Genomic DNA, 26,664 nt, shown 5'->3' with positions numbered 1-26,664 from the left:
CCCCCCCCCCCCACATCTAACATTCTTGCTTTTAACATTGAAATATTTGGGGTCATTTCCTTTCATTATGATGTTTTCAGATGGGAATTTAAAATAAATTGAAAAGAGTCAATCCTCATAAACTTAGATGGCAAATTAGTGATTTATGAATTGGTGGTTTATGAATGAAAAAAAAAAAGTCAGCTGTAATGGGATGGACATCATGAGGTGGAAAGCCTTTCCTCCCCTTGGTCAGGAAGTGTATGGGGGCTTGGATTAGAGTGAAGGACTAAGAAGGTTGGCATCAGAGACATCTTCATTAATTCAATCACAGAAGATGGAAAAGGTTCTCCTAAACAGCTCCTAAAGTCACTATATAGTAAAAAATAAAAAGAGTTGCTGGTGGAAAGGAGAGTATAAGAGGAGTTTGTGTGTGTGTGTGTGTGTGTGTGCCTGTGTATATAAAAGCTTGAGAATTGACTTGAAAGAGTTTAATAAAGTCAATGAATAAGTTGTGTGCTTGCAAATTATCTAAGAATCTTTGTATCCCCATGGCTTAAAACAAAGAAGGCACACCATAACTATTCCACGAACAAATGAATGAATGTTACCTACTTAGATAAATTTTAGCGATTATGGCTTTACTTTTTTCTAGATGTTGAGCCCCTACGCACAGAAAGGAGGATCTAAGAATTGGGCAATCTTTCAGATACAGCCATTAGTACCCTGTCCCTGGTGCCATTTCTCAAAGACCAGAGGAGTCCCATCAACTGCAGAAATACAGGCCAGAGCTAACTGTAGGTGACAAAATAGGGCCACGATTCTCGTCTGGTTCCAAACCCTAACTCCAGCTCCTTAACTGTGGCCCAAACAGAGAAATACAAAAGAGAGGAAATGGAGGTCTAATCCAACTATCCTTATTAATTATACTATATATCTCTCCCTCCCTAAGAAAACTCCATGTCAATTTTAAGATTAGGTTTAGAGACATTCTGGATCTTCCTTTAGCAAAGCAAAGGCGTTAACATTTTCCTAGGAAAGATCTTTTCCAATCATTGGATAAATATAAGGTCTACTTTTAGGACCGGGAGAGTTTTACTCATTCAGTAAACAATCATCAAGCATCTCTTCCTTGAAATAGATTTGTCTCCTGTAATTAAACCAGTCCTCAGTATTTCTGTAGTAGTGAACTTTGTTTCCTCTATCGTGATTATGTTTTTGTAGTTGCTAAGATATGTTGAAAGTAGAAGAATTGGAAAAAGCTTAGAATTCTAAAAGTCTATACGTAATTCTATATGCATATTTATTCTATGATAAGCAGATACAATTTTAGAACATTTATATTCTGACAGCACTTATATTTTGTTTTTCTGCTTCTCTTTCCTCTAACTACCCTCCCTGTTAATTAATACTTTGTCTGATTTGCATGCAGGGTGTTAGTTGAAAATCTGGAGCTCACTGATATAGAAAACTACCATCAGACTACAAATAGGAGTCCAGATTAATGAACAAATTTCCAAGTGTGTGTGTATGCTTGTGTGTATACAAAAGGGACCTTTCCAGAAATTGCAGAATGATAGACTTTGGGGCACTGGAAATGCTTAGAAGACATATCCATTGATTCTCAATATATTCAGTTGAGAATCACTGAATATATGCCATTGTAATATGCAATTGTATATGTAATAACATGCAATTGTAATATTCAATTGTATGCAATAATATATGCAATAATATGCAATTGTAATTGCATATTACAATCACTTGGGGAACCCACAAGACTCCTTTTACCCAGTTCAGACCAATTGAACCAGCATCTTTGAGGATGGGGCCTGAGCATGAGTATTTTTTAAATCTATGTATGTTCTAATATGCAGCCGGTGTTTAAACATCTCTGGTGTTTAAACATCTCCAGTTTGGGCGGGCCTCTTTTCACTTGGGTAGACAAAATAACCTTTGGATAGAAACTGTGTATCTCAGGCATTTAGAGTCTGAATTAGAAGCCACATTACCTAGCCCGAATTTCAGAGTGATTTCCATAACAATCCAGCACTAATATCTTTTGTTAGTTTGGACTTGTTTGAACTTTCCCTTGAGAACATTAACAGAAAGAATCAAGCTCCTTAATTTCTTTTCTTTTTTTTTTTTTTTTGGTCAAATAGACTTGAGACAAAAGCCCACCATACCGTGCAATAGTGTAAATTAATGCGTGAGTTTCCTACATTTCTCAGTGTCGTTGACCTTGCCTTCCACCAAAAATAAGTTAGTCTTTGGGGCACCTGGGTGGCTTAGCCCGTTAAGCATCCGACTTTCGCTCAGGTCATGATCTCATGGTTTGTGAGTTTGAGCCCTGCATCGGGCGCTATGCTGACAGCTCAGAGCCTGGAACCTGCTTCAGATTCTGTGTCTCCCTCTCCCTCTGCGCCTGTCCTGCTCATGCTCTGTCTTTCTCTGTCTCAAAAATAAAATAAACATTAAAAAAATTAAAAAAAAATAAGTTAGTCTTTGATTGTTGTGAAGCGTTTTGGAACACATTTCTAACTTTCATTTTGTACAGGTCCAGAAGATATATCAAACCATTTTTAAATTTATCATATGAAGTATGTGTAACTCATTCCTAAGAAACATTCTAAGAAAACAGCACTGATAACATGGCTCATAGTTAGCAGTGTTAAGATAGAGATAGTTAAACATTTTCCTGTTCTTTGACATCTATCTTTCTGTATGTATGTATCTGTTGAACCCATCAAAGTCTAAAATATTTCAATTCAGCATAAGATTGCAGTACCAATTGTTATATAGCATATATTTTATCTTGTGGAGAGATGGAAAAGCATATCTAAATACATCATGCCTATGCTCCGAAGTAATGCAAATCTTCTGTCTTGCCACTTCCAGAAATAAATGAAAATGATAGTAGATAAAGGCTAGAAACATTTTTCTCCCTTGCACTCATGCAAAATCTTGTGTGCAGTGATCATCATCAGGCATTAAGCATCTGCTGTAAGCCAGACATTCTACTATATGGGCAGAGGAATGTTGACGGCGTAGTCTGTACCCTCGACTCTTACTAATCAAAAGCAAATAAAGAAGCAAATACAGTTAAAAATAGGAGGGCATAAAGAACAAACATTTAGCTCAGAAAACAACTCGTTAAGTACAAAGACATTCTGTGAATTATGAACAGAGCTATATATGCTCACACAATTTTCAACCTCTTATAAGTGTCCAGTCTTTACCTAATTAGGTTGTTGGACTCAACATTTATGTCTGTAAGTGTCTTACCCGAATTGTGTATGATTTGTGCCAACTATCACTATAGTGCAAAGGGTAGAGGAATTCATGAATAGCAGGTATTTTAATGATAACTTTTTAAAAAGATCTGAAAAACTGTCCATGGTAGAACTACCAAGTAAAGAAGGTAAGTGTGTTAGAAGGAACAGGACAGATGGCAGCCTGTTATGAACCCCATAATGCACCGGTGGAATTTACTACTACCCAGACTCTGAATTTCTGTATTATCAGCCTGAGAGTTAGATTCAAGGAGATGACATCATTATGGTCAGACTTAGAAAGGACTGAACTACCTGAATTAGGTGATCAGTGAATGAGGACCACTCCACTACTGTGTCCAAAGCATCGGTGTCCTTTGTGACCTTTACCTAGAGTGCCTCTTTCTGACCTGGAAGTCACTGGGGGAGCTGACCGGTAAACATGGGGTGTTGGGAGAGATGTGCAATCCGGACCAAAGGGAACTCTGAGGAATCTTCTAAATAAGTGACTTCTGCAGTTACAAGGGAGATCAGGAGGTGAGGTCTTGATCAACGTTGGCAACTTCTGTTTCCTGGATTTTCTGTCCTTCACTCTCAAAGCTAGAGGTGCCGAAAGCATGTTCCACAGAACTCTAGGGTGCTTTGTAAGAATTGTTTTTTGGGAGATGGATCTTCTCAAAAGGAAAACAACATTGTAACTACTGCTGTCATCTAGCCATCCCCTCCATATTATAGTACAATTTTAGCTTCTCTAATCACATTCCAGTCCTGTCTCTTAGTAATGACATTATTTCCAGATCTCCTTAATGGAGAATGGGGAGTTCCCAAACTCTTCACACACTCTTTTATTGAGAACGTTGCAGAAGGTTGATCATCTTCAGATGGCCATAGACGTCTTGTGGGACTTGGCTTTTACTTGTTTAATTTTTATTGCTGTTATAGGGTGTTCTAATCTTTGAGCTAGAGGTAGATATATAAAACCTTTTGTGTTTTTTATGCACGATTGAGAGGAAAATCTACATAAGGCATACATAAATGGGCAATCTCCTATTCTTTTTCTTTTTAAGCACTCTTGTAAATGTCTTTATTCCGTGTATTTTTTAAAAACCTGTGCTACAGCATTATAGAATGGCAGTGACATCCATCGGCAATCTCACACTCTTAACAAAAGAGTCAATTTTTAAAGAAATACAAAATGGTTGTCCTATAATTATAGGACATGTATGAATTTTCATGCCAAAGGACCCACCTAATCTTATCCACAGATTAAGAAATTAGCAAATAAAACAGAAATGTTTTACAAGTGAAGTACTTCACAGTTGAAAATCATTTTTTTCCCTCATTCAGGAAAGAAGCATGTGTAAAGAGGAGGAGCATAAGAATCTGTCCTTCCTTCATGTAGTTAAACTTATCTCTTATTTTATATAAAGAGGAGCAAAATAAACAGCGTCACTTCAACCTACCCCTTGGAATTTAAGTTAAAGGAAATCATGACTATACCCTGGTAGAATTTCTTATTTTGCTTGAAAAGCAGTTGAATATTAAATCATGAATCACTGGTTTCCTAAAATATCTTTCAATACCCTGGGAGAAAATTGTAAAATAGCCTTCTCTCTGATTTTGAGAACAACTACTTGTAGTGATTCTCAAAATGCATTTCTTGAAGAAATGTTCCTTTCTTTTTATTTCTTTCCTTTTTTTTTTTAATTTTTACAAACTCCCTAATAGAGCCAATACCCTGAAAAAAACTAGAAGATATTTATAACTGAACAACAGGCCTATAGAAACCCAAAGGCAATTGTCTCTTGTATAAACATCCCTTAGGCAAACTTCAACTAATATATATGAAGCAGAAGGTTAAGCCTGCTCAAGAATTTTATTCAGACAGGAAATTTGCATTATCTACTCTTGTATTTCTTGGCCTCTCCTCCTTCTTGATCCCCTCAATCCTACTTTTGTTTCCCATTCCCCAACTTGGAAAACTTTATCTGGCCACAGCTAACAGTCAGAAGCCCTCGAGAAGCTTGCTTCCCTTGTCCTCCAGGTTAGAGAATGTGCCCTAGCCCCACTGTTTCTTTGCTTTTGGGCTGCTCATGTGTGTTTTCATTTTAGGCTACCCTAAGAAATACTTTTCTTATTTTGGGTAATGTCAGCTTATAGCATAGGCTAAAATTTCATACCTACCTTTGAATCTCTGAAATTCTTTTTACACTTTCAGGTGAATATCCAATAACTAAGAATTAATTTGCACTTGGGGTAATTATTTTCCAAAATAATCAGTCTCTACCCAAAAAGACTTTAGCTGCCAGTTAAAGTATTAAATTCTTACTTACATGTTTCAAAGGTAAAGATTTCTAAAGAAAACTTGTGTATGTTTGAAAAAAAATGGCAGTGAAAATTGCCAACATGATGTTTCAGTGTCTGTCCACATAATTCAGGGCTTATCTGAAGTTTTTCCATGTCATGCAGAAGAACAAATCCTGTATAATTAATCTGCAAATTCCGTAGAATTGTAATCAGAGACAAATTTTCTATTTTTTTGTACTTCCATTATTTTGACATGATAAATTTCCCCTTATTCATTTTTAACCTGTAGACAAGTGATAACTATCCATTGTGTTAGAATGAACTTCAACCTTTTAAAAAGGAATCAGACTAGAAATATCAATAGTAATATAATTGAATACCTTCTGAACCCCTCCTACTCACATAGCATTCTGCTACAGGTTACAGAGAAATATGACTTTTCTTTATCTGCAATGTACTTATAAGTAACTCAGAAAATAAAGCATACAAAAAATAATAACAACACAATGTGGCTCATGGTTCAAGAGTTATTGCAAGGCAATTATTCATTCAACAAATATTTACTGAGTGCCTACTATGTGCTAAGCACTCTTCTGCATGCTGAGTTTTTAAAACATGAGTGTATTTAAAAACAGAAAGATCATTGTCCTCCAGAGAAATGAGGCTGGTGAGTCAGGCAGGGATTGGGTGATGTGAGGCCTTGTTCTTTACCCTTAAGACAACGGGAAGGCATTGAAGGTTTTTAAACAAGGATCGACATGATCCACTGTGTCGTTTTAAAAGATCACTCTACATGCCATGAGGCAAATACTGGAGAGAAACAAAATGTGAAACGGGAGACAGAAAAAAAATCCAAACAGCGTTCCAAGTAACAGACAAGGTGTTAGGAGTGGTAGCAATGGTAGTGGAGCAGGAGAAGGAAAAGGAGCAAGTGGAGACAAGATGGACCAAGCAGATAGATTTTCAAATTATTTGGGACATAAAATCTAAAGAATTTGGTGATCAGGTACTGGGGCTGAAGGAGAAAAGAAGGATGAAATCCACTCTGATTCCTTTGTTTTAAGATGTTGAAAATCTTGGTTTCTGGCTTCTCCAACTGATATCACTGGTGCTGTTTTTAACGTTTATTTATTTTTGGGACAGAGAGAGACAGAGCATGAACGGGGGAGGGGCAGAGAGAGAGGGAGACACAGAATCGGAAACAGGCTCCAGGCTCTGAGCCATCAGCCCAGAGCCCGACGCGGGGCTCGAACTCATGGACTGCGAGATCGCGACCTGGCTGAAGTCGGACGCTTAACCGACTGCGCCACCCAGGCGCCCCACTGGTGCTGTTTTTAAAAACCGGAAACATTAGGGGAAAGCTATGTTTGAGACACATGAGTCTTTATGAGTTTGGTTATGGACGAATCCAGGTTACAGAGCCTTCATTATATCCAAGTTGAGATACCAACTGTTCAGTTAGAAATAAAAGTCTGGAGATAAAAGAAGAAAATGTTAACCTGAAGATTTGAGAGTCATGATGAAATGATAGCATGATATACCTTGGTGAGCTCTTTTATTAGTATGTACAATGAAAAATAAAGACGTTTAATTTAGGGTTCTTTCATTATAAATTAGAAGAGTCTGGAAATGTATTATGGGAGAAGGGGACTTGATCTGAAAAAAAAAAAAAAAGAATACAGGGGCTAAGCATTTGACTTCGGCTCAGGTCATGGTCTCACGGTTTATGGGTTCAAGCCCCACGTCAGGCTCTGTGCTGCCAGCTTGGAGCCTGGAGCCTGCTTCAGATTCTGTGTCTCCTCTCTCTCTGCCCCTCCCCTGTTCATGCTCTTTCCTCAAGAATAAATAAACATTAAAAAAAATTTTGGATAAAAAGAATATAAGTAAGAGGAGAGAAGTAGAAATGAATGAAATGGCAGACACACTAAAACATAAATAAATTGCAAAATTCTTTTCGGTTGCGAATAACAGAGGATACCAACCCAGATTGACTTAATTAAAAAAAAAAAAGTCTGTAAATTCACACATAACTGAAAAGCCCAGGGTATTCCACCTACAAGCAAAACTCTGCCCAGGGGTGAAACAACATGGTCAGGACCCAGCTCCTCTTTTTCTATTTCTCAGCTACTTCCTTGGTGTTGACTTAAGCTCTGGCAAGTTCTGTCATGATCTCAAGATGGTTGCCAGTAGTTCCAAACGTTATATGTTCACATGCCAATGTCCAGCAAGAAAAACAAGTTGTTCTTTTACATACAACCTGTATGTAAAGGTCAAAGAAAACCCCAGAATGGAGATCATTAACGTCTTAAGGCCATGTGCTTATCCTTAATATTGTAGGTAAAAATTGAGATACATAGGTTATCTTAAGCTACTTAAGGTGCATCTCTGGACTGGAGACAAATCCTCCCACCAAGCCATGTAGAGTGTTAGGGAAGGGGGATAGGCTAGAAGAACGTATATAGAGAGACTGAAATGCCAAGTTAAGGACCTTGGACTTAATCCAATAGACCAAAAAGAGCTCCTATATTTTGAACAGAAGAGGGATCTAATGAAATGTTTTAAGAAGTTAAGTCTTAAAGCAACTATAGGACATATTGGAATGTTTAAGAAAAAGGAAAACAAGAATCTGTTAAAAGTCTATGACAATAGTCTAGGAAAGAGATAGTGAAAGCCTAAACTGTGATCGATTAAGAAATGTTGATAAAAGGGCACCTGGGTGGCTCAGTTGGTTAAGCGTCCAACTTCAGCTCAGGTCACGATCTCATAGTTTGTGAGTTCGAGACCCTCATAGGGCTCTCTGCTTGTTAGCACGGAGTTCACTTTGGATCCTCTGTCCTTCTCTCTCTCTGCCAATCCTTGCTGGCGTGATGTCTCTTTCTCTCAAAAATAGATAAATATTAAAAAAAAAATGTTGATAGAGAAGATATCATGAAGTGATGGATGGAACAATATTTCAAAGCATCCACAGTTCACAAGATAATAAGAACGAATTTTGCTATGGAATTTCAGACTCTTACACTGAGATTTCAACCAATGTGATAGCTTTGGCTTATAGCAAAGATGAGATCCTTTTTTTAAACCATGATACTGCACCCTTTTCTTCCAAACCCATTTCTAAACGAGTCTTTCCATTTCATTTTGTTTTAATTAGTTACCGTCATCCTGTGACCCATTATTCCCCTCATGCACAGCTTTCCTAGAAGTGAAAAAGAAGCCAAGTTCCAACCTCTGTTAGAATGAAGCCTGTCTTTGACTCCACAGAATAAGACCTTGCGGATTATAATGTAAAAAAGATAGATATCCCTACAGTTACATCAGTGGCATTTACTTTCTAGCAAACGTTTTTTGAACACTTTGTCAACCTGCAGTGATTCCGTTAGCAAGCACCAGAAAACCCAATGAGTTAAACAAGTAGAATTCCAGAGGAAGCAGTTGGTAGTGTTGATTCAGCTGCTTATCAGTAGCAGGACCTACATCTTTGTGATTTTCTAGATTTTTGTAGTGTTTTACATCGTGGTGACAAGATGACTGCTTTACCTCCAAGTAGCACATCCTCATTCCAGGCAGGCAGTTGTGTGGAATAGAGAAGTGGGACAGGAATCTTTCTATTCATCAATGCAATAAAATACTGCCTGCATTTCTTGCCCAGCATGCTTCTTACAGCTAATGGGCCAGAATGGAATCACGTAACCATTCTTAGCAGTTGGAAGACTGGGAAAGTGAACATTTGATTTGATTTTCTGTTCTCTATGTATGAGACATAGAAAGGAAGAAGAAAGTTGAGCATGGTTTTGGGGTGGCCAAGCATTAGAATCTTCCATGAAAAACTGTTGTTTTACAGTATAGTCTGTGCTTACGTGTGTATTACACTCTTGTCATTTTGTATTTGACTTTGTACTTATCTGTGTGTGTTGCTTTCTCTACCCTTGAGGAGAATATTTTCATGATCTGTTACCAGTTTTAAAAATAGATGTTTTGTTCCCTTTTTTCCATTAGCCACTACCAACGTCTGCTTAACTTACTCAGCAAAGATGCTAGAATTTTGGTTTCCCTAAGTAGGCAACACAGATTGACTAGAAAGGATATTATTTTTGTTTATGTCTAGTTATCTTGGCAAGCATTACCATGTGAAAGAAAATATAGCAGAAGCACCAGATGATTCCATTGGGATTTTGTATAAGTATCACATTTTATCTTTTGTGGGGTGTGATAGAGTCTCATGTAAGGATATATTTCCAACAGAACTCATCAACCTTGACTTAGAAAGAAATCCAGTGCCAAAATCTGGCATCTGCACATCAAAGATAAAATTAGTAATACCACTTGATGCGGCGTTTAGACGAAATAGTCAATGAAAGCAGTATGAATTCCACCAGAATCCTCTGCAGACAGCAGCATCATGCAATCCTGACTTCACAATGACATGAAATTTTAAATGACAACTGTGCTAAATCAGGGAGCCGCAAACCCAGGCCAAGTTTAAATTTAGTAACACTGCCAGTTTACTGAAAATAACCTTCTCCGTAGCAGATTCTCTATGAATTTCAGGTGACCGACTACTTGTTTTTCTGTTCTGTCCAGAGATAATCAGGTACCCGGAGGCTCCACCACTGGTACCTAACCTTGTCAATGGCGTTTCTGGTGTCCACTTCCGGAGTCTCCCTGGCCAGCTTTGAAATACGTGGAGATTAGAGAGTCCGCTGCATATATTCTTGAAACTTGCCACCGTACGTGCTCAGACTTTTCTGAATAAGCATAAGGATTTGAAGGTAAGTGGATTTTGGAAGTCACTCACGTGGCTGTGTAGCTCTTAATTACGTTAAAAGTGAATATTTACTATATTTAGCAAAATATATAAAAGTAAAAGCAGTTATCGAGTATTAGGAAAATAGCCGTCTATGTGCAATTCCATAGCAAAAAAAGGAAAATCAAATACAAAGTTTGAAAGTTGGTGTATGTCGTGTAAATGTAAATACAAGTGGTATTCTTGATAACTGATAATCAGTTTCACACAAAAACATCACGATAATCACAGTGGTTCTCAGATTGTAATGTGTGTGAGAGTCACTGGGTGGGGAGAGGGTCTGTAAACTTCTGATACCTGGGTATACTTCACAGAGACTTAGATTGACTGGATCTCAGATGTGACCCAGCAATCTGAATTTTTATTTACTCACGTCAAAATGGTCCTGATGAATGTGCGTCTTGGGCCTTTGGGAAATGCTGAAGTTGGCATTCAAAATAATATGCTTCTGGGCGCCTGGGTGGTTCAGTCTGTTTTGCATCAGACTTCGGCTCAGGTCGTGATCTTGCAGTCCGTGGGTTTGAGCCTCACGTCGGGCTCTGGGCTGACAGCCTGGAGCCTGTTTGGGCTTCTGTGTCTCCCTCTCTCTCTGCCTCTCCCCCACTCACGCTCTGTCTCTCTCTCAAAAATGAATATTAAAAAAAAATATGCTTCGGGGCGCCTGGGTGGCACAGTCGGTTAAGCGTCCGACTTCAGCCAGGTCACAATCTCGCGGTCCGTGAGTTCGAGCCCCACGTCAGGCTCTGGGCTGATGGCTCAGAGCCTGGAGCCTGTTTCCGATTCTGTGTCTCCCTCTCTCTCTGCCCCTCCCCCGTTCATGCTCTGTCTCTCTCTGTCCCAAAAATAAATAAACATTGAAAAAAAAATTTTTTTTTAAAATATGCTTCTAATTTTCAAACTTTATATTAAATTGGGTTTTATGCCGTTTCCTTTGGCTACAAGAATAAATAAGGAAGGCACATTTAGCACAGAGGTGCTCAATTAGTGCTCTTTTTGTGACCTCCCCCCCACCCCCAAATTGAATTGTTAGTTCTCTTTTAATACTTCTTTTTCAAGTTCAGCATGATGGGCTAGGTCCCAGGGCTCCCTATCTTGCTTTCAGAGTAAGCTTGCTGTCTTTAACCGGTTCTCCGTTCTCTGTAATGTTTTAATTTATTCAGATGTTTATGCTTAGTGGATCAATTCTAAGAACCATCTCAGAAGATAGGAATAATGAGTTATTACCAGGATTGGCTAAGCATTTCTTTATTTTTGAAGTTTATTTTCTTTTCCTCTTAACTTGGGAAACTCAGCCTCAGATTTTTCAAAAGAACAGATTTGCTTAACAACATCATCAGCTACTCATTTTCCTTTGCACATAAAAACTTCTAAGTCATGTGCTACCTTAACACAGGTTATATGCACATTTATTGAATATCATTTTATTATATTTCTTGATCTCATTTAGCAACTTCATCTTTACTGTGTGCAATTTTAAGTTAATGAAAAGTTTGGTTTTCTTACTCTGGTGATAAAAGTGATTAGTAGAGACATATTCAGAACAGAAAGTGTGATGATTCCTTAAAGGTACAACATGATATTATTTTCGCAGTGAAGAGTGAAGTTTTTAATTAAAATATTTTGATTGAATTTCATTTTTTTTCACCCTATAAGTCTCTGTGTGCACATGTTCATATTGTATACAATTTCTTGTCAGTAAAATATCAAGTGGCAAAAATAAACCCTTAATAAAAAAAAAAAGCATATCCCTGTAGTGGCAATTAGCTATACATATTAGCTATTAGTATTACACAAAGAAAATGAATATAGATGTGGTTAAACAAGGTAGCACTTTTTTCAAGTAATCTAAAGATTTACAGAATTAGATCAACTGTAATCATGAATTTTTACATACATTTGTTGTCAGTGTTGTTCTCAATAGGCAATGCTCTCATTGCCATGTCTGATGATAAAATCCTAAAATCTATAGTCCCCAAATTGTAAAATCCTCAAATATGTACTATACAAGTTCAATGAAGTTCTCAAATAAGATTTAATAAAGCTTTTAGTGCCAATCTTCTGTAATATTTTTATTTCAGAGAAATATAGAAAGTACGCTTCTGCTTTTTCTCTTTTGTGTTCTTTTCCTTTTTTTCCTTCTCAGAAGAGCAGATGGAGAGAGAATGAAATTGTGTCCTCAAGTGAGTCACGTTCATTATCATTGGCATATTTGTCTTAAGTTGTGGCTCCCTAAAGAAAACTTACAATGTAGTTTCAGGGAACCTGAGTGAGACAACCTCCAGACACAGGAAGTAAAATATAACAACAAAAGGATAAATTATAGAAACTTTTTAAAAAAAAATTTTTAATGTTTATTTCTGAGACAGAGAGAGACAGAGCATGAGCGGGGGAGGGGCAGAGAGAGAGAGGGAGACAGAACCGAAGCAGGCTCCAGGCTCCGAGCAGTCAGCACAGAGCCCGACGTGAGGCTCGAACTCCTCAACCACAAGATCATGACCTGAGCTGAAGTCAGATGCTCAACTGACTGAGCCACCCAGGCGCCCCTAGAAACTTTATTGAAGCATAGAAGCATAAAGTTTTAGAGCAGAAATGGACCATTAAGATCTTCTAGTCTGGCCCCTCATGTATAATAGCATTTTTTCTCTTCCAAAGTTGCTGCATAGAAGGCTAATACAAAAAGCAGGAATCATCAATCTGGGGAGCTATGATTTTTTAACGAGCGAAACTAAGCAAGTGTTTTTCAGTAATGATTTCTTGGGTAAGGAAGGCTAGAAGGAAATTTTCATCCAAGATGAAGGTTGAAGAGGTGAAGACAATACCTGAGTACTTATTATGTCATTGAACTTAAAATCATCAATTCTTTTAGTTGTCAGTAAATTATCCTTCATGTCATTCGTTTAAAAATGAAAACAGCCAATTGAGGTCTACCTCAGGTTTGGTCAGCTTTATATGGAAATCTGATGTTGAAGGAGAAAAAGAGCTCAGAGTAAGATACAGCTTAGGATAGTAGAGCCATCTGGGACCATTCACAATATAGGAAAAAGGAGATTTAGCTATGTAAGAATCTCTGGGAGTGTTAGTGTTATTATGACATAGTATAATAATGATATTTGTGAAATATCCAAAAAGATTAAAATGTATTTATTATTCTCAATTTAAGAAGTTGGAAAGTGGGGCGCCTGGGTGGCGCAGTTGGTTAAGCGTCCGACTTCAGCCAGGTCACGATCTCGCGGTCCGTGAGTTCGAGCCCCGCGTCAGGCTCTGGGCTGATGGCTCAGAGCCTGGAGCCTGTTTCCGATTCTGTGTCTCCCTCTCTCTCTGCCCCTCCCCCGTTCATGCTCTGTCTCTCTCTGTCCCAAAAATAAATAAACGTTGAAAAAAAAAAAAAAAAAAAAGAAGTTGGAAAGTCATGAACATTTATGTAGTAAAGTATAATTTTTGATGTGTGGGAAATGCTCATAATGTGCTATAAATGAAAACAACAAGTTACAAACCATATTATGATGTGGTCCCATTTTTATTAAAAAAAACAACAACAGATGCGTAGGAAGAAAATTGGAATGATATATATCAAAATATTTTTAATGGTTATGCTCAACTGATAAACTATGGTTGATTCTTGTTGCTTCTCAGGGTATGTAAAACTGTTTCTAAGTATGGATTATTAATGTAATTTAAAAATATACTTCAAGGGCTGGGAAAATGTTCAGTTATCTGGAAATTTACTTTTGTAGAACTGTAAGGTAGTCCTGAAAATGTTTGTTTGAAATAGTCTTAAAGAGGGGCACCTGGGTGGCTCAGTCGGTTAAGCGTCCGACTTCGGCTCAGGTCCCACTTGGGTAAGGCTTGGGTAAGGCTTGGGAGGGTCTCTCTCTGACCCTCCCCCGTTCATGCTCTGTCTCTCTCTGTCTCAAAAATAAAATAAACGTTAAAAAAAAATTTTTTTTAAAAAAGAAAAAAAATAAAATAACATAGTCTTAAAGGAAGGCTCTCGATCTTATAGTATTAAACTGATTTAAATATGAGAATATTACTTACAATTAGAGCAAAATGATTTTTAGATATAACTGTTCATTTGTGGATATTGCACTAAACTAAAATTTTCAATTTTCCCTCTTCATTAAACACTGATAACTTCAGATTATGACAGTTAATTCCTTAGAAATATCCTTTATTTCTTGAATCAGATAATTCCAATGTGCGGTTCAGGAATTTTCTAACTATAATAGCTTGCTCCATTTGGAGGATAATTTTATATGTTTGGTTACATTAGTGTTAATATGTCTTTGTTCTTTAAATCTCCAGCGTAACATACGGTTAGTCTCACCATTATTACTACCAGCTGTGGTTGGCCTATGATTTTTGTTCATTCTGTCTGAATCCAAAGTAATTAGCTCTTTAGTTTAATGACAATATTTGTTAATGGGTTTTTAGGGCCAAATTCTGCTGTTTGAGAGTGGGTGGTATATTTGAAGATAGAATCTGGCCCTTATGTTTTAAGCATAAGCTGTGTAATTTGATTTCAAAATGATGGTTTAGAGAGTTTGGGGTAGGAAAACTGAATCTACATTTATCTGAAGTTTCTCAGTTTCAAGAAACAGAAAATGAAAGTGACAATTTATGTAAACGAAAAACAGACCCACTGAAAATTCTCTAATACAGCTATCCTGCATGAGTCATTCCGTACATAGTTGGAATAAGAAAAGAAATGATAATTTTCAAGCAGGCGTTAGGTAGATTCTCTTATGTCATGGGGCACATGTTGAGTCCTTTAAGTGCAATGAAATGCTTCTGGTCATTGTATTTTTTTCAGCTTTATTGAGATATAATTGACATATAACATTATATAAATTTAACGTGTACAGTATGATGATTTGATACACGTATATATTGCAAAATGATTATTACCACAATAAGGTTAGTTAACATATCCATCAGCTCCCATGATTAAGAGAGAAGATCTTAAATGTTCTCACCACACACAAAAAAGTGATCATTGTATTTTTTTAAGGACTCAGTGAAATGAAAAGAACCTTTGCCTGGGATCGCTGGGGTTCAAGATCGGACTCGGCTTCCTAGTAGTGGCATGACCTTGGAGAACTCTCTTTTCCTCTCCTTGGGCTTCAGTTTCTTCATCCTAAAATAAGGCCTTTGTTGTTGATGATCCTAGTGTCCCTTTCCAGCTCTGAAATGATAACTCACAGTGCTTTAAAAAACACTATGGGGAAGGCACAGGACGGCAAGGAATATGCAATGACTTGAGCTGACTGAATAACAAATCATTAAGTCTTGGGGCGCCTGGGTGGCCCAGTCGGTTGAGCATCCGACTTCGGCTCAGGTCATGATCTCGCGGTTCGTGAGTTCGAGCCCCGCGTTGGGCACTGTGCTGACAGCATAGAGCCTGGAGCCTGCTTCGAATTCTGTGTCTCCCTCTCTCTCTGCTCCTCCCCCGCTCATGCTCTGTCTCTCTCTCTCTTTCAAAAATAAATAAAAAAACATTAAAAAAATAATAAGTAAATAAATCAGTAAGTCTACTAAAAGGTACTTTGGAGACATTTTGGCCTTAAGAACTCACCTTCAATGAACGACGTGGTACTTTTGGCCCACGCTGGGGGGTTATGTGGTAGAGACTATAGGCTTGCTCCATCGGAAGTATTCAAGGAGACCAGTTTTGGCAAAAGTTAAAAAAGGAAACAAAACTCATCTAATAACAGTTGAGATATCTAACAATGGAATAAGATGCCTTGGGAGATCATGAATTCCCTGTCATCATAAGAAAGAAAGTGGATCCCAAGGGTTATATGACCTGCCAACTGCCTTTGATGGTATAAAAGCTAAAAGCAAATATACTGAGCAGAGAGGAACTCAGGAAGTGCTGTTATCAATGAGCCCTCCTGGAGGTCACTGTTGGAGGACAAATTCCATCAAACCTAGAAGTGACCATGGCAACAACTGCAAAAGAACTGATTGTGAGCATTGACCAGTTTAACCCTAAAACTAAATCTGAAATACGTATGTAGATGAGGGTGGCAGACAGATCATACCAGCAAAACTCCCTATAGATCTAAAGCAACCAACAAGAATTAGGAGGATGTGACAGGAGTTAAGTGGTATATTGGCTTTACTCTTAATATCTAGGGATTGGTGGGTACCATTTCCACCTGACAAAGCAAGTTCTAGAAGTATTACAGAGTAGGAAAAAAAGGCACTAAGAAAGTGATGTCCAACATTAGGTCACAAAGAATGGGGGAAGAAAGAGGGGAAAAAATGCTTTTTCTGTGCTCATAATAGAGAAATGGTCAATATTCTAAAGATACAGAAGATCAAAGTTATTATATGAAGTTACTGACTTCACATATATATGTTATTGCATGAACTTAACAAAGTCATAAATTAGAAGTAAATGTGCACCCTATTAAATATGCTTAAGAAGCTACATATAAATATCAAACAAGGTGAACAGACCATATAGTGACTGATTTTCAAAACCTTTAGCAGAAAACTTAAAATATTATGGAATAATGTCTCTGTCATATCTTTCATATTAATAAATGTAAAGAAATGCATTGATTTGTTTAAAAGAAATTCTTTTTAGACATTTTTTAATGTTTTATTTATTTTTGAGAGAGAGAGCATGAGTGGGAGCTGGGGAGGGATAGAGAGAGAGGGGAACAGAAGATCCAAAGCAAGCTCTGTGCTCACAGCAGCAAGCCCGATGCGGGGCTCGAGCTCACAAAGTGTGAGATCATGATCTGAGCTGATGTCGGACACTCGACCAACTGAGCCGCCCAGGCACCCCGAAAGAAATTCTTTTCGATTACATCACAGTGCAGAAGCAAATTATAAGCTTGTATACAAGGATGAGACCAAAACAAAGTTATTAAAAATTTTAAAAATGAAAGGGTAGGTGAATACAGCCTAAATATTTTAGGAGTTCGAATTTTACTACCAGAAAAGGTAAAATTTAGGGGCACCTGGCTGGTTCAGTCAGTGGAGCACACAGCTCTTGATCTTGGGGTTGTGGGTTTGAGCCCCATGTTGGGTGCAGTGATGGCTTAAAAATAAAATCTTTAAAAATTTTAAAGAAAAAGCAGAAAAGGTGAAATTTGGGGCCAAAAAACATTAATTAAGGCAAAAGAGGGACTTTATAGTGGATACTCATATAATGAAGATATACAGTCATAAATAAATAATGGCTTTAAGGGCTATCATAGAAGTTTGTTCGGCAAATAAACCTAACTTCTGAAAACATCCCAAGAAATAGCCATAGTCCATATTTTAGTCCAAAAAGTAATATTCTCTGTTATAAAGCAAAACACTTATATTGAAATTTATTTTCAAGGAAACATATTTCTGTATCAAAACAAAACTGCCTATTAACCAAAAATTAAGTACTTGACTGAGGACGATTTTTTTTTCATTATCAGCACAAAGGATTTACAAGTTGCTTCTCATAGGAAGAAAACACAAACCATAGATTCCACTAAACATATACATTAAACTTATTTGATTTGAAAGAAAATGGACCGTTCAGACTCCCCCCCCCCCCAACCCCGACAGGCATTCTTTTTTTTTTTTCTAAGTTTATTTATTTATTTTCTTTTAAGTTTATTTTTATTTTGAGAGAGACAGAGATAGCACCGGCAGGGGAGGGGTGAGAGAGAGAGAGAGAGAGAGAGAGAATACCATGCAGGCTCCACACTGTCAGTGCAGAGCCTGATGCAGGGCTCAAACTCACAAACCTTGAGATCATGACCTGAGCCAAAATCAAGAATTGGACGCTTAACCAACTGAGCTATCCAGACTCCCCTGTTGTGGGTTTTTTTTTTTTTTGTTTTTTTAAACATTTATTTATTTTTGAGAGAGAGGGAGAGACAGTGCGAGCGGGGAAAGGGCAGAGACAGAAGGAGACACAGAATCCCAAGCGGATTCCAGGTTCCAAACTGTCAGCACAGAGCCCGATGCAGGGCTTGAACCCACGAACCCTAAGTTCATGACCTGAACTGAAGTGGGACTCTTAACCAATTGAGTCACCGAGGTGCTCCCCACTGACAGGTATTTTTAGCAGCAGGATATAGTTTCAGAGTTTTTGCAGTTAAGAGGTTTCTGCTGAGCAAAAATTTTCATTCTGCTTAAGAATGCAGATTGTAATTGTTGCTGCCCTCATTTTGCAGATTCCTAAATTCAGTAAGGAACAACTAGGTAACTTTAGTTCTAAGTTACCACACCCTTCAAGCATAGTCCCATCAACTCAACTTAGTTATCATGCAAAGCCGCTTAGCCTCACAAGTGAAATGGAATACAGTTGAATTGCTTTTCTAATGTAATACCTATTTATAATAAATGCAAAGTGGTTTATGATGGCAGACTTGGTAGAGCATGAAAAATTATGAGGGAAAAAAAGCTTATTTTTTTTTTCTGACCTAAAATTGTGAAAAAATGTCATGTATGCTAGTGGGTGACACTCCTATTAAAATAAAAAGAGAAAAATATTCAAAACTAAAAATTTAATACATTGGCCTTTATGATCTATTACTTCAGCAAAAAGAAATTTAAATGAAGCTATTATATTTCAGAATAGCATTTTATTCCTAGGTAGCACAGTTTTTCTAATTTACATAAATTCTCTCTAGTTTAATTTCTTTCTGTCCTACTAGGCCTCAACCACATGGGCCAGAATCCCGTCACTTTTGTTTGAAAAAGTAGGGGCGCCTGGGTGGCTCAGTCGGTTGAGCGACCGACTTCAGCTCAGGCCATGATCTCGCGGTCTGTGGGTTCGAGCCCCGCGTCAGGCTCTGTGCTGACAGCTCGGAGCCTGCTTCCGATTCTGTGTCTCCCTCTCTCTCTCTCTCTCTCTGCCCCTCCCCCACTCATGCCCTGTCTCTGTCGCAGAAATAAATAAACATTAAAAACCTGCATATCAAGATAATCCCTTCTTTAAAAAAAAAAAAAGAAAGAAAAAGTAAACATGGCTCAAATCTCATCCTTTGTCTGCTGACGGTAGAAAAACCAAGTCTATAACAAATGCAAGTTAAACTACAGAAATCACACATTACCATAAAGTAGGTTACTAAGGTTTTGGTCTTATCCTTTGAGTAAGAACATTCTAGATGGTAGTTTCATTCATCAAGTCAGGTGAGATGGTGCCTGAGCCAATGTTTTACAACCGCAAGCTGCTCTGTCTTCATGCGCATGCTCAGGTAATTCTGTTTGCTCTTCCATTAACTGATCTTCGTTCATGAGTAAGGTATGTATGCCAGGCCACGACACTCCATTTTCATTGTGCCTGCTCAATATTGCCAAATGTAAGGATCGATTTGTACAACAAGGGAAGTAAAGGTCTATCTAAGCCTGATAGGTAATTTATAAACTGTCCTGGCTTGAAATGTATTTGTTTTTTATGCATAGTAGTGTGATTCCAGCCGAGAATCAAGACCCATACCTGGATACGTGATAACCCGGTGTAAACTTCATTTCTTCATTCATTCAACAAGTATACGGGTAGTAACTACTAAGTGCCAGGATGTTCTAGGACTTGAGATGTGTCCGCGAACAAAACGTGGCCATTTGGCGGGGGACATGCAGACAATAAAAATTAATCATAACAAGTAAGTGAATTACATAATGCTATAGACAACAAAAAGGCATGAAAGAAAGAGAACGAAGTAAGACAGGCAGGGAGAGAGTGATAGGATGCAGGGCAGTAGGAGCTGATCTGATACTGTTGTACCAGGACCCGCTCCTCTGGCAGATGTTTTTCTACGTTCAGTCTGGCCGTCTTGTCTTTCATTTTGAGAGGGAGGGGGCGGAGGGGGCGGATGGGGCGCAAGTGAGTGGGGGGCAGAGATGGAGACAAAGGAGAGAGAAGCAGGGCTCACCCCAGGTGGGGTGGGGCTCATGTTTTACCAAAGGGGGGCTCGAGCTCACCCCATGTGGGGCTTGAACTCACAAACCATGAGATCATGATCTAAGCCAAAGTCAGATGCTTAACCCACTGAGCCACCCAGGAGCCCCCAGTCTGGCTGTCTTAAAATCAGAATATATGGATTGGACTTGGAGGGTGGAATCATTATTACATGACATTTCCAAACGTTCTTATTTTAATGACAAGCTCCCATACATTGACATTCATGCTTGAGATAATTACCTTAGAGTTTACCCAAATTAAAGCAATCAACTTCATGTGTTTTCTAAGTTTTAGCTTTAGAGTTCTTTGCTTGGTTTTATTACAGGTGATCTAATTAACAAGTGCTCTCCAAGTAGTACTGTGGAATTTCCAGGGGGGTCAAACCGTGAAGAATAAAAAATGATCTTAAATTTAAATGTTTTCCTTTGTCCTGAGACTTTATAATTTATGGAGTAGTTTTAAATTATGGCATGACTATAGCCATAATCCTTGTCAGTGATGTTAAGCGATGCCAAATTAGTTCAAAAAGGTCTAAACATCCCATAAGAATATATTAACTTTTAGAATTAATCTGGATTTTGAAAGTAGTTAGGACCCTTGAGATAAGATTCTTGATTATCAGAAAAATGAGGACTGAACTCTACATTTGAGTACGCATTAAAAAAAAAAAAAAAAACAAAAAAAAAAAAAACAAAAAACCTGGGGCACCTGTGTGGCTCAGTCAGTTAAGCCTTCAACTTCGGCTCAGGTCATGATCTCGCGGTCAGTGAATTGGAGCCCCACGTCAGGCTCTGTGCTCACAGCTCAGAGCCTGGAGCCTGCTTTGGATTCTGTGCTCCCCCCCTTCTCTGCCTCTCCCCCACTCATGCTCTGTCTCTCAAAAATAAATAAATGTTTAATTTTTTTTTTTAAACAACCTAGAGTCATTTTGAATTTATTCATATTGTGATGCCACTTTAAGAACTATTTTTATGGGGCACCTGGGTGGCTCAGTCGGTAAAGCATTTGACTTCAGTTCAGCTCATGATCTCACGGTTCGATTCGTGAGTTCAAGCCCAGTGTCAGGCCCTGTGCTGACAGCTCAGAGCCTAGGGCCTGCTTCAAATTCTGTATCTCCCTCCTTCTCTGCCCCTCCCCAGCTCACACCGTGTCTTTCTCTCTCTCAAAATAAATAAACATTAAAAAAAAGAATTATTTTCATGTTGATCATCATGTGCTACCAATGCTATAGCATCACAGCCTCCAGGAACTGGAAGTGATCCCAGAAATTGTCTTCCAACTGCTTATATTTTGCAGATGTGAAAACTGAGTCCCACAGAGGGTACTTAATTTGTGCAGGTTAAATGGTATGTGCGGTTCTAGGAGGCCAGTTAGTGGTAACACTGGGACAGGAATACATCCTTTAAAATCCCAGTAGAGTATGTTTCCAGGTACATCCCTCTATCCGAGATTTTCCATTGCTTATTATTAAAATAATGTTTCTTTTAAAACAAGGAGTTTTGCTGATACCTTTGAATTCCACAAAGTAATCTTAATAGTGTGTCTGCACTCCCAGAATGGTCTTGCTTATTTGATAACCTCTTCAGCACTACCAGAATTACCTTTTAAAAAAAAAAAAATTTAGAATGATCTTTTGAGATTTCTTTCTTTGAAAAATAAATGAAATTATTTATGAAGCCATGAAATTGACTTACCCGTTCATCAGTAGATACAGCACAAATGAAATGCAACTGTATTAGTTTTCAAGGAATTGTGGAAGGAGAAAGTTATAAATAGTAAAATGCTGAGTTTAGAAAGCAGCTTAAGTAACATCTGGGCCCTGGGTCCCTTGGCGTCCTTAGGAAATGATACAGGCTCCTGTGAGAGCTGTCTGAATCCTCAGAAGGGAAAATTATGTAACTCATTGGAAAATAATTTTAGTAGATTTAATAGAGCAGAGAGGCAGTATATTCAAAACACAAAAAGAAAAGTGTAAAAAACTGCTAAGACCAGGGAGTTTTATATGCCAGAAAAAAAAAAAACAAAGAAAAAAACAATTAAATCAGTATCAATTAATTTCCTCAGACAGCTTCTAGTTTAAGCATTACAATACAGCTTAAAATGTTGTACATTCTGTGCTTAGAAATGGATGCTAAATTCGTTTGCAATGAACGATATAACCATGGCTTTATAATGACAAAGTTGGGCTTTCTCATTGACAGAAGAGAATTTTCATATGTATTTCCAGGCATATTATTTATTGAACTAATATAATTTAAATCTTAAGTGAATTAAAAAAAAGTATGTGTAACATTAGGTATGTGGCTCTAAATGATTGATGATGATGACTATGGAAAACAGCTGTAAATACCTGGGGTCCAGCCGACTTAATGAGTACTTGTGAACTTACCAAGGTTTTGATGGTTTTGTCTGATAGTGAATGAAGTTCACTGTACAGTCTGACCAATTTTTACTTGCTATTGTGCACTTGTAAATCCTATAAGACTAAGACACTAAAAACTGGACGTTCTATCTATTCCAATATTCGAAACACAGTTCAATTAAAGTCTTCTGTAGTAAGTAAAGTGAATTGAAAATTATAATTTAAAACTACATCTGGTTCTTATTAATGTGATGGCTAATTATTAACATTCTAACATTAGGCATTTTAGGCTAATTGTTTATTATTTTCAACAATAACAAAAAAGATGTTTAAGAAAATACAAGGCTAATATATTTCAGATTACCAATGAGGAGGAAAACTGAAAATAACTGATTTATGCTTATTTTTGATTGATTGAATTCATTTTGTCTGAAGCCCTTAGTGATGTCTTTGGAAATTTCTGTCCCTTTTTTTCCTCTCCCCCCTTCCATGAATATTTATGTGATTTAGAAGGCATCACATTTTTTGCATATTCTTTTCCCAAAGGAACATTTTTTCCCCCATTTTTAATCACTTCATAGGTGAATTGCTCTCTGATAACCAAGGGAATTAGTGGGCCAGACTTCCCTTTTATGTAAATCTAGGTGATCAGAGTGTCTTAGTTTGCCACTTGAGCTGAATAAAATTGAATATACCTTTGCCTTTCATTGTCTTTTCACACATGATGTAAATTGGTAAGAATAAAGTAATGTGATTGAAAGTATGGTTTGACAGACAATATCATGTAATATAATATCCAAATACTTATAAGCTAGAAATCATGCCTTGAGGCACCACATTTATTGTGAATGAGCATTTGCACTTACACATTTTTGTCTAGAGCTCAGACTTGCATAATAAATCACTTACTGTAGAAAGTAGAACCGGTTTCAAAAGGGTAACAAAGAAATAGCAAATGCCATTTCTTCCCGCAACGCGCTTTCAGTCTATTTGGGGAAGTAACGCACAGAGACATAAGAAGGAAGTCAGGTTGTAAATACACAGAGTTAATAATAATAGCAATTCTATATGGATTGACATGGACATTATAAATTCTCTTTCTGTATTTTATATGTAAATAAATGCAATACATAGAAAAGCTTAATCCAAAAGTGGTACTCATGTGCATTTCCTAATAATTTGGACGCAACATAAGAAAGTCATGAGGCGCCTGGGTGGCTCAGTCGGTTCAGCGTCCAACTTCAGCTCAGGTCATGATCTCACGGTTTGTGGGTTTGAGCCCCGCCCCGCGTCGGGCTCTGTACAGACAGCTCAGAGCCTGGAGCCTACTTCAGACTCAGTGTCTCCCTCTCTCTCTGCCCCTCCCCACTCACTCACTCTCTCTCTCTCTCTCTCTCTCTCTCTCAAAAATAAATAAACATTAAAAAAAATTTTTTTAAGAAAGTTCAGTAGTTGATTCTTAACAGGAATCACATAATACCATCTCACCCTAAGCCAGATCAAGGCATCCCATTCCCTGCTTCGTCGGCATGGTCTGTGTGGATTCCAGCTCACTCCCAGCTCATCAGGAAATGGCATTATTCTTTCAAACCTTCATACCTATTGAAAGGCTCCGTATCTTTCAACCAAGTTTCCTCCTTTCCAAAGGAATCAAAATTTTCAACACTGAGGTTTTGAGTATTATTTATTTTCTAAAGACAATTATTCAAACCAATACATATTTGAGTAAATGTCAAGGACATTTGTCACTGAAACTAGAACTGCTTAGTTATTCAGATAACAAAATGAAAATATGCTTTTTTGTTTTGTTTAACCTTGGCATAGAAAACCATCTCATTTTAATGGGAAATGTGGGGGGAGTCCCATTTTGTCCTGGTTAGTGATAGGGCCATCCGTGAATGGATTTGCTGATACTAAACAAGGTGTTAAAGAATAGCAATTAAGAACGTGACCTCTGGAGTCAGATTGCCTAAATTCAAATCCCCAGTTCTGCTACTTACTATCTTTGTGACCTTGGACACCTTCAACTTGCTAAGTCTCAATTTCCTCATACGTAAAATGCAGATGATAATGTTGCCAACATCAGAGGACTGTTGAGATTAAAGGAGATGAGTCACGTAAAGTACTTTGTGGGCTCAATAGATATAAACCACTCACATTTCTACTATTCCACATGGCTTCTCTCTTCTCAAAAATGCAATCTTGTCATGCAACGCTTTGAACCCTGACTGTTCCTTCATTTCCATTGTTTCCATTAACGTGGAAATGAAGAAACCATAAATACATAACTTTATGTAATTGTATAATTACAACCGTGTATATGCTATGTACGTATATATATAACCATATAGGAATTGTGAAAAGATTCAAGTAAGATTGTCTAATAGAGTATTTTTGTCCTCAGGATAGTGGTTGCTTTAAATCTGCAGCTTTGGAACAGAATTTAAATGATACCTTAATGGCTTTGTCATCATAACCACATAAAAGGTCTGGCAAGATGTGTAAATCTGTGCATATGGGCACAGTTGGCAAGCCCTTTGAGTTGAAATCGAACCCACCCAACAAGTTGTTTCATCAAAACAGTGCCTGGAAATGTTTGCATTTTGTGGCGCGGTGGTTGGCTTTCCAGCTAAACCCGTCAGTGAGTGGTGAGTGTGTGCAGTCAGAATAGCGTGGGGCAGGACACTCTGTCCCTCCAGATTGGGGAGCAGCTGGAGGGAGTCATGCTTAACTGACACTTGACAGCTGTCCATCAGCTTTTAATCACGAGAAGAGCTTCGTGACGCAGCAGCTGCCTTTGGCAACCGGGAGACCCCAAAGAGAAAATGCAACTGCCTGAAGTAGCAAAGCTTCCCTTGCACTCGCCCCGGCTCCCAGACCTTCCAGTGACTCTGGAATCTCTCTCAGCTAAAAACATGACCTGCTCTGAATCCAGCAAAGAGTTCTTTAGGAGCACTGCACTTTCTCTTTCGTTTTTCAAGGGAGGATGATGATTCTTTTCTGTTTCTGGGCGCTCATGAAGATTTTCTGGGTCAGACTAAAAAGTCCATCAATAACCATTGTGGCTGAACAGACTGGCTCGCCTGCACCCATTAGCTCGCTCTCTAGTTCCCTATCTATCTGTAGATAATGAGACAAAGGATGTGAGACGACAGGATATACCTGTGGCTACTGTTATGTAGACATGCTGATGAGTGGAATCTTCCTTTTAGCAAAGATTAAACGTATCGGTGGAATGTCTCCTGATCTGCATCACTGAAGGTTTGTTTACTGTTTTGGACCCGCAGAGTGTGAAACAAAATTGACAGTCTGCATCCTAACTGAAGGTGCATGCGTTTATAATATGCTAGTTTTATTTGTGCATCATTGCATCGCGCTTTGCCAGACGTTGTGAAGAGACCACTACAAGTTAACAAGTCGCTTGCATGGCTGCATGCATGATTTCATTTACTCCAGGGTCTAGCCAGCGCATTCAGCTTTATTTGTTAACCTGGCAGAACATTATTTATTAATGAGTTCTTCATGCTTTATTAAGCCTAATGTCAAAACACCTCCGTGGGACCCTAGCAGGCACGTTTTCCCTTTGTGGAAAAGACCTTCCAAAGAAAATGAAAAATTATGCAGCAATGCGCCAGTTAAAACCCAACAGATATCAGTTCAATTTCTCTTGAACCTGTCAGATGCTATTTCTGAATCTTTGGGAAAGATCTGAAGCGAATGCAGAGGAGAACTGAAATTAGAGAATGTCAGTCATTAGAATCCCTTCAAATCAAAGCAAAGCTTCTGTGGCCCCAGGAAACGAGTGGACTCTTTAGCAGACCAAAGCTAACAAGTTCAGCAGGAGGGGGAAGCACAGATTCAGTCTCCACGATAGTAGTGAGAAACTACGCATTTAGGCAGATACCGTAATAATTTGAGATTAGTAACAAAGTGAAATAACAAAGCATGTCTGAGCCAGGGGAATGGCACAATTCTGAAACTATGCTAGGACTTTGCGGGAGGAGCTGGTGGGAAAGGAGAAAAAGCTCCTACT

At 38.1% G+C, this 26,664-nt stretch overlaps 1 protein-coding gene across 2 annotated transcripts in view; it reads left to right on the top strand.

Moving 5' to 3' along the window:
* Positions 1-10,102: 10,102 nt before the first annotated feature.
* The window catches only part of HS3ST5 (heparan sulfate-glucosamine 3-sulfotransferase 5), a 155,253-nt gene continuing 138,691 nt past the window's right edge, over positions 10,103-26,664 (top strand). For both annotated transcript variants that reach the window (XM_045499331.1, XM_045499330.1), the window contains exon 1: positions 10,103-10,327. The gene's annotated coding sequence lies outside the window, so the exon portion shown is untranslated. The remainder of the gene's footprint in view (positions 10,328-26,664) is intronic.

Source organism: Leopardus geoffroyi, chromosome B2 (assembly GCF_018350155.1).
Source record: "Leopardus geoffroyi isolate Oge1 chromosome B2, O.geoffroyi_Oge1_pat1.0, whole genome shotgun sequence".
Lineage (NCBI taxonomy): Eukaryota > Metazoa > Chordata > Mammalia > Carnivora > Felidae > Leopardus > Leopardus geoffroyi.
The sequence above is the reverse complement of the archived record's forward strand: the minus strand, read 5'-3'. Positions and strand labels throughout refer to the sequence as shown.